The 11,570-nt window shown below is 34.6% G+C and overlaps 1 pseudogene; it reads left to right on the top strand.

Moving 5' to 3' along the window:
• Nucleotides 1-3,909: 3,909 nt before the first annotated feature.
• Nucleotides 3,910-8,324, top strand: LOC129485412 (AMSH-like protease; annotated as a pseudogene).
• Nucleotides 8,325-11,570: the final 3,246 nt, after the last annotated feature.

The raw sequence follows: 11,570 nt of genomic DNA on the forward strand, positions 1-11,570 counted from the left end.
TGTTTGTGTGTGCCTCCCTTTCTTTATATATCAAATCATTGTCATCTGATAAAAAAGCAGTATAGGCAATTTTTCACATGTGAGTGTGTATCAGTATCCTATATGCACCTTTTTCTAGATTGCTTCTCATCTTTTTTGCATACATTTATATGCAGTTGTGTGTTATTTTCTTATTAATACGAAAGTCTTTTTTTTATGTGGGATGCTAAATAATCACACCTCCAAAGATATTAACATCCTGATCCTCAGAATCTGCTAATATGTTTCCTTCCATGGCAAAAGGGACTTTGCAGGTATTATTAAATTAAGTATCCTGGGGATATTATCCTGGATAATCTGGATGACTCAGTGTAATTCAAAGTCTTCATTAGAAAGATTCAGGAAGACAACAGTCACAGTAGGAGATGTGATGACAGAAGCAGAAGGAGAGGTGATGTGATAATGGAGGCAGAGTATGGCAATTACTGGAAGGGTACTGCAACCCAAGGAGTGTAGGCAGTCTCTAAGAAGCTGGAAAAGGTGAGGGACAGATTTATCCCTTACAATCTCCAGAAGGAATGTGCCCAGCTGACCTTGATTTTCTCCTGTAAGATTCATGTAGTATATGAAAGTAAGTTCTTTCTTACCACTGCCAGAAGTGTAAGATAATTCATTTGTGGTGTTTTAAACCACTATGTTTGCAGTATTTTATTATAGCAGCAATAGGGAATATGCAAAATGCTAAGGCAATTAGTCATTTGTCAATTGATGTGTGTAATTGCTTTTCTTTTTTAAAACTTTTTATTTTTATTAATAAGAATTTTCTTTACATTCCGGGATACATGTGCAGAACGTGCAGGTTTGTTACATAGGTATACACGTGCCATGGTGGTTTGCTGCACCTATCAACCTATCTTCTAGGTTTTAAGCCCCACATGCATCAAGTGTTCATCCTAATGCTCCCCCTCCCCTTATCTCCCACCCCTGACAGGCCTGCATGTGTGATGTTCCCCTCCTGGTGTCCATGTGGTCTCATTGTTCAACTCACACTTATGAGTGACAACGTGCAGTGTCTGGTTTTCTGTTCCTATATTCATTTGCTGATAATGATGGCTTCCAGCTTCATCCATGTCCCTGCAAAGGACGTGATCTTATTCTTTTTTATGGCTCCATAGTATTCCATGTTGTATATGTGCCGCATTTAAATGCCTATCAATGATAGACTGTGTATTTCCTTCTCTAACTCTGCCCTTTAGTCTTTGTTTCTATTTTTTGCCATAGTATATCTTAAGAATTTTATTTATGTGTCATGTGTCACTTAATAACAGGAATACATCCTGAGAAATGTGTAAATGGATAATCTTATCTTTGTGTAAACCTGTATAACATGTTACTGTACTGAATACTATAGGCAATACTAACACAGTGTTAAGTATTTGTGTATCTAAATGCAGAAAATTTAGTAAAAATACAATACTATAACCTTATGAGAACATCATTATATGTGTTGTCCATCACTGACCAAAATGTCCTTATGTATTTCGTGACTGTACTTAAGAATTCCCTTTTGCCCTACTGATTTGAGGTCCTATATTTACTAAAATCCCAAAGGTTTTGATGTTTATACCAGGGCAAGCTCTGAACTATATTTCATTAATTGGTCAGCCAATGTGTGGTCCAGTATCAGACTGTTTTCATAAGCATAGTTTAATAATATATTTTAATAGCTTATGGCACTATTCTACTCTCATTGCATTTCTGTTCCAGAGTTTGGCTGATTCTTCTCCCATGTGTGTTTTCCACAAGAACTTCTGTGTAATTTTAAACTACCTAATCATCATTATCACACCCTAAGAACTACAGAAACCAACAAACAATCTCTCTGATGATATTTAAGTTGAGATAGTATTAACTGGATAGATTATTTTAGACAGGATATAACATATATATAATATTGAAGAAAAATGAAATGAATTCAAAGGAAGCATATCTGATATTAAGATTTACTATAAAAGTTACAATAATTGAGTTAATGTGGTATTTGAGAAAAGACAGACACACAGATCAGTAGAATAGAATAGCAAATCCAGAAATACAACCATAAAAATATTGCCAATTTCTGGCAAAGGGGCAGTGGCAATCCAAAGGAGAAGAGACAGTTATTTCAAGAAATGAAGTTGAACAATTGGACATTGACATAATGAAAAAAAAGAACCCACCCTAAATATTGCAATTTACTTGATATTAACTCAAAATGGAGCATAAGTCTAAATGTAAACCTATAATAATTTTGGAAGAAATATAGAAGAAAATTTTCATTACCTGAGGTTAGTTGTAGAATTCTTAGACATATTTCGTAAAATAAAACTTGCTTTATAATGATAAATTGGACTTTATTAAAATTAAAATGTTTATTATTTATTTATTTTTTTTGATAGAGTTTCGCTCTTGTAGCCCAGCCTGGAGTGCAATGGCATGACATTGGCTCACTGCAACTTCCACCTCCTGAGTTCAAGCGATTCTCCAGCCTCAGCCTCTCAAGTAGCTGGGATTAGAGGTGCACGCCAACACAACCAGCTAATTTTTGTATTTTTCAGTAGAGGTAGGGTTTCACCATATTGGCTAGGGGGGTCTCGAACTCCTGAACTCAGGTGATCCACCCGCCTCAGCCTCCCAAAGTGCTGGGATTACAGGCATGAACCACTGCGCCTAGCCTAAAATTAAAAAGTTTGTATGTCCAAACACATTTCTAAAGGAGCAAATAGACAGGTGACTTGGAGAAAGCGTATGCAAACTACGTATGTTACAAGGCTTGTAGACGTAATATATAAAGATGTATTTTTAAACTCTCAGAACTCAACAGCAAGAAAACAATTCAATTTAAAAATAGGCGAAAGATTTAAAAGATATTTTTTAAAGGAGGATATGTGGATTAAAAATACGTACATTAAAATATGTATAACATCATTAATCATTTGGAAAATTCAAATCAGCCACAATGATATTCTACTACGTACATATTAGGATAGCAAAATTTAAAATCAAAATTAGAAATGGCTATAATACTGACAAAGACAATTTTTGCAAGGATGTGGAACAATCAGGACTCTCATACATTGGTGGTGAGAATGCGGAATAGCATAGCCACTTACAAAAATTTTTAATTTTGTTATATACTACTTAAACTTTTAACCTAACAAGCATCATTTCCCAAAAAGATCAGAAGATCCCAAGTGTTGGTGATGTGATTTATAACTCTGATTACTTCAGAAATGTATTTCTTGAACACAGCTGACACTCAAAAATGATTGCTTAGAAATGGGGTGTGGTGGCTCATACATGTAATCTCTGCACTTTGTGGGGCTGAGATGGGAGACTCACTTGAGCCCAGGAGTTTGAGACCAGTCTGGGCAACATAGGGAGACCCTGTTTCTACAAAAAACAAAACTATTAGGCAGATCTGGTGGCACACACTTGTAGTCCCAGCTACTTGGGAGGCTGAGGTGGGAGGACTTCTTGAGCCCGGGAGGTAGAGGCTGCAATGAGTGGTCGCTGAGCTCCAGCCTGGGAAACAGCAAGACTTTGTCAAAAAAAAAAAAAAAAAAAAGTATAACCGGTCTCAAAAACCAAAAAAAAAAAAGCAAAAGCAAAAAAAGAAACGATTCCTTGAAAGATGGTAATTATACTTTTTTTGTTGGATTTAGATTGATGACAATTAAGATTTCATTAAAATGAAATGAAAAGACTAATTTCTCTTCAACCTGAATAAGTATGTAAGAGTGTGAAGGAGATGTGAAAATATGCCCCCAAACCAGGATAAATCAGCCTTTTTTCCCTAATTTTTCATTTTTTGATGTTAAGAAAAAGAGAATACATTGAAAATCACAATTTGCCCTATTTTATATCTGAAATATTCAGAGCAGAGTAATAATGGCTTTTGTGTCAAGCAGGTAGGTGATTGATTTGATTGCTTAATTCACTAGGTACCATATCACTTGGGACAAAGAAGAAAACAGCAGACTAACTGATTATTTTTGTCACTTATAAGTCAATAGATTCCTGGGGAGGCCTCTGGAGAAAAGCTACCCAAGTGATGAATGGGGATTTGCACCCTCTGAATTATATCCATGGATTTTAGTATTCTAGCCATCTTAATTATTTTCTTTCTATTTATGTTCATTTATAAATCTCTCAGAAAGAGGTAAAGAGACACTCTCCTTAGTGAACATTTAAAAACATCAAGGAAACTAACATAAAGCAGATACCACTAACTTTTTATTAAGTTGCTGAAAATAAAAGGAATATGTGAAAGGTTTATAGCTTCTTCATCAAGCTCCAAGGAAGCATATTGAACTGTAGGCATGATAGTGGCTTGGAATTAATGTGTTCAGCACAATTTTAATAAAACTAAAGGATAGAAATGAAAATTTGAAAATACTGGTTTCTACTTCTCAAAATATTTCCCCATATTTCAGAGAAATTAGTTAGGAAAGAATCCTTATCATCAGTGTTGAAAAGGAGTTCTGCATCTTATAATCAGTTCCATTGTGTTCAGGAGTTACTGTAGACTGAGCTTTTTCAACAACAGGAAAAATTTATCTTCAGTAAAAAAAAAAAAAAAAAAAAAAAAAGAATTTCCTGATGAACACTTGGAAAACATTAGAATTACAGAAATTCTGACACCCAATTAGGCTGTAAATCCAAGCCAGCTTATGTATGTATCAAATACAAATAAATTGGTCTTAAACAAGATGCACACTGAGCCTGCATCAATAGTGATCACTGAAGGTTGACCTTAAATGCATTGTTGAGGTTTGAAAGATCAGCACATTTTGGTAATCTGTTTATATTTTTTGGGACAAGAATTTGCACTGCCAAATAAGAAATTTCTGGTGCCTGAAAAAATTAAATAAACCCATTATAGCCTATCTCTTCTACTGTTTGCAACTACAACTCTAAGTAAAATACAAAAGCCACTTGTTAAGGACTCTAAAAAGTTAAAAATGGCAGGCACATTAGTGAGAGCAACCAAAACTTGAAGAATAACCTATAACCAGGTTGAGTTTCTTTTTTTTTAATCCGTCTTTTTTTTTTTTTTTTTTTGTCTCTCAACTTGTTCTGAAGATACTACCAGTTCCAAATATCAAATTTGGAACTGCACAGCAGGGGTGAGCAGAGAAAATCTGAGATAAGCTGTCCTGAGAATGGGGATAAGGAGCCCCAGGCGGCCATCACCAGGAGTAGGGGGTAGGATCACTATGGTTGTTGTTGATGCTGTTGTTGTTGCTGTCTTTTGGTCCTGTGTCAAGGGCAACCCCAACCATACAGCTGCAATGTGGCGGTGATAGCTGATCTAAAATCCTAAAGGAAAAACCTATCTTTTTGACAAGAAGAACTAAGAAAAGGGAACCATAAACTCCAAAGAGTGACAGAGTGGGGACCCCATTATTTTTCTTTCTTTTTTCTGTCACTGCGGTGCCCCAGGGTTGACTCAGTTATGCAGAAATGAGCAAGCAATAAAGCCAGGAGCCAATACTCTGCAAGAAGCTCTATCTTTCTATTCAGAAGATAGGCAAAAGAGGTCCCAGGAAGATACTGAGTACGTGAGAGATTCTGTAGAGAAGAGAGCTAGAGGAGAGGTTTCCCTGACTCTGTACATGAAATGATACAAGTCCCAGACTTGTCTCTGAAGAACGCATGCATGGACTAGCCCCGAAGCATAATCTGAAAGGCTGTGAGAGCTGAACTCTAATATAAACTGAGATCCTAGTCGTACACTAATCCCTGAGAGATACATGCATGAGAGACCTGAAGCAGCAGAGCAAAGGCTCTGAAAATTCAGCTTACCAGGACTCACAGAAGTTGAGACGGGATCTGCAGTCTGACCTAATTAGGTCAATTAACTAATAAAGCAAAACAAAATGTACTTTCTCGAGAAGATTTTCACATGACCTAGAGTACAACAAGATAATGTACAAAATGGCTCTGGTACAGTCTAAAATTATTCAAAATACAGAGGGCCAGGAAAATATGAGCTATTCTCAAGGGAAAAGTTAATCAATAAAAACTCCAAAAGGACCCACACGTTAGAATTATCAAAGACTTTAGAGTAGCTATTATAATCATGCTCCACGAGGTAATGATAGTTACCTTAAATTAATGAAAAATTAGTATTTCTCAACAAAGAAATAGATATAATAATAAGAACCAAATGGAAATAATAAAATGCCTAAAATTTTGAAAAAGGTTATTAGATAAGCACAATAGCATAATGGCGATGACAGAGGAAAGATTCAAAGAAATTGAAGATAGATTAATAGAAATTATTCACTTTTAGAAGATAAAAAAATACATTGAACAATATGAGCTGCAAGGACCTGTGAGACAATATCAAATTTGGATAGATTCATCCATTATATCTTCAACTGTTTTTTTCCTCTCCTAATAATCAATGACACAAAAAGTTAGACTTTTTGACATTGTATTTTGATTTGAGTTTTACAATTAGTTTCATGAATCAACAGGACTTTCAACATTTTGTAAATATAAAACTTTACTTGAAGGGTACTACCATGTTTCACAACCCAAGAAATAAGGCTGAATCATTTTAGCAAATAGAATTTTAATGAATAGGTCATAAGCTTGAATCCTGGAGAAAGAAAATGAGTTTCTGAAAGTGGCATCTTAGATATCCAGAATAAGCCCATTCTAAAATGAATAATAAATAAACAAAAGAGGAATTTGGATCAAGTAGGGCAAACATTAAATTCATAGTTAATCTTATGTTGACAGGGGGAATTTTCCAGGGATTGACCAAAAAATGGTTAAAAGCAAAATGTGAACTATACTGAATGAATTTGCAAATGTAGGTTATAATGGAGCTTCTATATTGACAATTAATTATTAACTATTAGTTTCTAACCCAGAGAGAGCAGTAAAGGACAGCATGAACTGGAGAGCTGGACCTGAAAAATCTGCTTAACATTGCTATCCTCAAATAATGAGAAACTAGATTAGAATTTTAAAATCCCATTCATAAACAAGGATAATATAACAATTTTTTTTTTATGTTTCAAACTGAGTTCTCGAGTGGAAAAACAATGTTTACTAAAACCATAACCACAGGCCTGCCTTTATACAGGATTGAGGTCTAAATTTATACTACTTATATTATTATGGAAATGACAAGTTGATAAATGAAAATAAAAACTGGATCAGCTAGTAACTTTTCTGTGCCATCTGGAATAAACAAAATTAAATCTTATTTGGAGAAACTTAACCTTCAATGAATGCCTTATAAGGATTCTGACATGTAAAGCTCCACCAAGCTTTAGTATAATCCCAAGTTATAAAGATATATAAAGAAAAATGTCAGGAGGATTGTCAGCATTAATTAATGAGCAAATTTACATGCCAAGACATTTAGAAACTAAATAAATTCTTTTTTAAAAAAGCAAACAATTGCATACTTCATTCTAACAAACACATCTACACCATATTGTACCAATTCTGTAGAACAATGAAGACAAAACAAATATTTTAAAACAAATTAGCCCAGTGCTGTCAAATCAGATTAATGGGGATGCTTTGTCTTGACTTTCCACACACCAGAACAATTATTTAATGAATTATTATATGACCAACCTAATAAAAAGGATGCAAGCAATCATACTAACCAGCCTTCTGTAAACAGAGCCTTAAAGTTCGCTCCTACTGTAAGTGCTGTTCAGAATTTAATGGTTGAAGGACTGGAATATGTAGTTTATCAGGAGATCTATGCCACATATTTCTGTTGTTGGCAGAATCTAATAGAGTAAGAAGATAGAAATTTGTGGAATACTCTGTGGAAAGCTACCACATAATTAACTTACTTCTATCCATGTAATTGTGCCAAAGGAGTCTTCAGGACCAGACTCTTGGGATGTGGAGAATGCAAAATAATTATTCAATGTTCAGGATCAGCATGATCTTCTTACTCTGAGATGGGTCCATACACACCTAACCTTCATCCAAAACTAAATTATTGTCCAGCATTGATCTTCACACTCACTGTTCCTATCAGCTCATGCTGCCAGAGGCTGTTGTCATTGTCTGTTCATCAAAGCATAAAGACATGCATGGCATCTCCAGGCTTACCAGTTCTGGCACGTTTGGGCTTTCTGCTTGTATCAAGAAGGGCTTCCATCTGACCACCAAAGAGCCCAGGCTGTTTAGTTTATGTAAGTGTATGTTGGTAAAAAACATAAAAATAATTATGCTGGATCTGAGGTGATATGTTTCTAATATTAGCACCATCAACATCAGACGCCTGCCTATGGGCATGTGGTTGCCTGATTTTCTTAAGATGTTTCCAGAATTGACTGATATTTTAGATGAGAAAGTTTTATATTTATTGCACTTGCACATTTAGAAATTTTCTTCTTGGGCTGGTCTGTCTCAAGGGTGTTAAATTAATACCTATTAATGAATTCAAATACTATGACCAGATCAAGTGTACTATATATAACAACAACAACAAAAGGAAAGCAAGTGGTGCATGGAGGAAGGAAAGAAGTAGAAAACAGAGGGAAGGAGAAAGAAAGGGTAAGGGGAAAGAAGCCAGAAAGAAAAGGAGAAAGAACTTCACAAATAAGAATGTCAATTAGACTGAGTATAGAATTTCAGTGAAACAAAAATATTCACAAATAATTGAGAAAAATAACTGAAAATATATGACTTTTTACCAAAGTAAACTATTATTCAAGGAAGATTTAGAAATAAAGACATTTTCAGATAGCTAAAATTCAGAGAGGTTATTGCTAATCTGAATAAAGGAACTTCTACAGAGAATTCCCAAAGAAGGAAATACAAGGTAGAAAGATAACCTGAGGCTGGGCGCGGTGGCTCACGCTTGTAATCCCAGCACTTTGGGAGGCCGAGGCAGGCGGATCACGAGGTCAGAGATCGAGACCACGGTGAAACCCCGTCTCTACTAAAAATACAAAAAATTAGCCGGGCGTGGTGGTGGGCGCCTGTAGTCCCAGCTACTCAGAGAGGCTGAGGCAGGAGAATGGCGTGAACCCGGGAGGTGGAGCTTGCAGTGAGCCGAGATTGCACCACTGCACTCCAGCCTGGGTGACAGAGCAAGACTCCATCTCAAAAAAAAAAAAAAAAAAAAAAAAAGAAAGATAACCTGAATTGGAACAAGAAATGACAAACAACCTGAAATATACATGAATAAATATATATTTATACTAATTAAATATATATTTTATATTAAATATATATTTTATATATAAATAAATATAAATAAGCATTGAACAGTATAAAATAATATATAATATCTACTTTGAGGAGAAATGTGAAAATTAAATATTTTAAATAATATACAATAGGGTAGGTGGTAATCAGAATCAATTATTAGACTCGACACACTATGTATTATTTCCAAATCAGAAATAAAAAACAAAAAAAAAACCCTTTGTTAATCAAAAGTAATATACTTAAAAGGAGAAAAGGACAAATAAAAATAACCTGGGTAAATAAAAATCAGATATATGTTATAAAATTATGCCAAATATATAGTGCACATGACCCAATCAAGTTAATTAAAATCATCTATTAAATGGCAGTATGTATCAGAGTGTATTTGTTTAAAAACACATGTTTTTACAGGTATATACCTAGAACACAATGGGAAGGAGAGATTAAAAGTTTTGAAGAATATATACTGGGTATATAAAAACCAAACTAAAACTTGGTTGGTTCCATTAATATCAAACAAAATTTTCTGTCACCTTAAATATTAATAAATATAATGAAAGGCCACTAAATTATGGAATACTCTGACAACGGAACACCATATAGCAGCAGAAATAAATTAATCAGGGCTAGAAGTTGAATAACAATATACATTGCCAAAGGATTAACATAATTATACCATTTATATGAATGTATAAAACAGTAAAAATAAATTTTTAATTTTATCTAGATAATTAGGGTGTCTTGAAATAAATGTTTAATGTGGTATACTGGGGAGCATCAATAGTAGTTTTAATGATTTCTTTACCTGGGTGGGTACCCAGGTAATTGTTACATTCTTCTCTATGCCTTTTGTATATCAATTACAGATCAATACAGGGGAACAATTTAATAATTTAAAGAAACCAATTTAATAGTATTTGGGGTTTCTTTGGCTTATATAAGACTTTTTCAGGGAATGATAATATTACTGGCTTTGTGTGATGAAAGAATAAATCATTATCATCATCATAGGGTTGATTTGGAAGTAACATTTTTTCCCCTCAACCACAGCTGGCTGAACCTTGTCTAATTGGTAAATTCCAGGATGTATTCCTTTCCTTTTGAAGAAGTCACATCATTTATTTTCTGCAGACATTAATTTTATTTCCAGTTTTTCTTCTCTAGTAATTGGAGAATCTTGAAGTCTGGTCCATTATTCATGTGGGATTTATAAATCCTTCTACAGCCAGCACCACCTCTCTAAGTTTGAACCTACTTTCAAGGGTTGATATCCTTCCTTCCCCCGCAACTCTGAAAATATGTAGCTGAAAGAGAGCCAAAATCTTTCTCTCCGGAACTACAAGTCTCAGTTTAATCCATAGTTAAAAGGAGAGAGTTTCTGGTAGCATAGAAACTACAAAAACAGTACATTTTATGTATGTGTATACATATAAATACATATACGGATACTTACATATGTGCATACATGTATATGTAAAAGTATATGTAAAAACATACATTTTTTAAATGTATGCATATAAATTTATATGTAACATTTTTTACAGTGATGACCTAAGTTTTGTTTTGTTTTAGATTTTATATCCCCTTGGTGGTGATATTACAGTCTGAGTTTGGGGTCCTAGAAAATATATTTCCTTCCTCCCAAGCTTCTTCTGCCCCAGCTCAGCATCCTTTGAAGATGTTTATCTCAACATCACAATGAGTAATGACTATTGTAGACATATCTGTGTGTGTTTGTCTGTGGGCATGTGTTTCCTTGTTCTTCTTGGCTTTTTTTTCCTATTAATTAGATTACTTCCTATGGTGAATCTACTGGTATGCCAATTTGTTAGGCCCATGTCCAGGCCCCTGCCTACAGATGTAGGCATATAACTCAGGATAGACCAATAAAAGAACCTCATCATCCTCAGTAATTATTTCAGTCAGGTGCGTGACTCAAGCTACTCTGAGTCCTTCTTGTGACTTACACGTGAAGTATCAGAATAGACAGCTTCTCTAGCCCAAGGTATTTAAGTTTGTGTGATACATGGGGACACTGACTACCATCTGGCCTGCTAAGAGAAGAGAGCCTGTCCAAGGAGATATATATATGTGTGTTTGTGTGTGTATATATATATATATATATATATATACACACTATATATATATATAGTCTAGTTGCCACTACACCATCTCTCTCTTTCTCTCTCATATAGATGATATAGATATAGATATAGATATAAATATATAGAAGATAGAGAAAGAGAGAGTCTAGTGGCAACATGTAAGGCCTTGGGCTGAGTAAGCAAGCAGAGACAAGTAAGCCTGGATATGCAAATAGATTCTGGGCAATGTCATATGTTCCAAGT

This window comes from Symphalangus syndactylus, chromosome 6 (genome assembly GCF_028878055.3).
Source record: "Symphalangus syndactylus isolate Jambi chromosome 6, NHGRI_mSymSyn1-v2.1_pri, whole genome shotgun sequence".
In the NCBI taxonomy this organism is placed as follows: Eukaryota; Metazoa; Chordata; class Mammalia; order Primates; family Hylobatidae; genus Symphalangus; species Symphalangus syndactylus.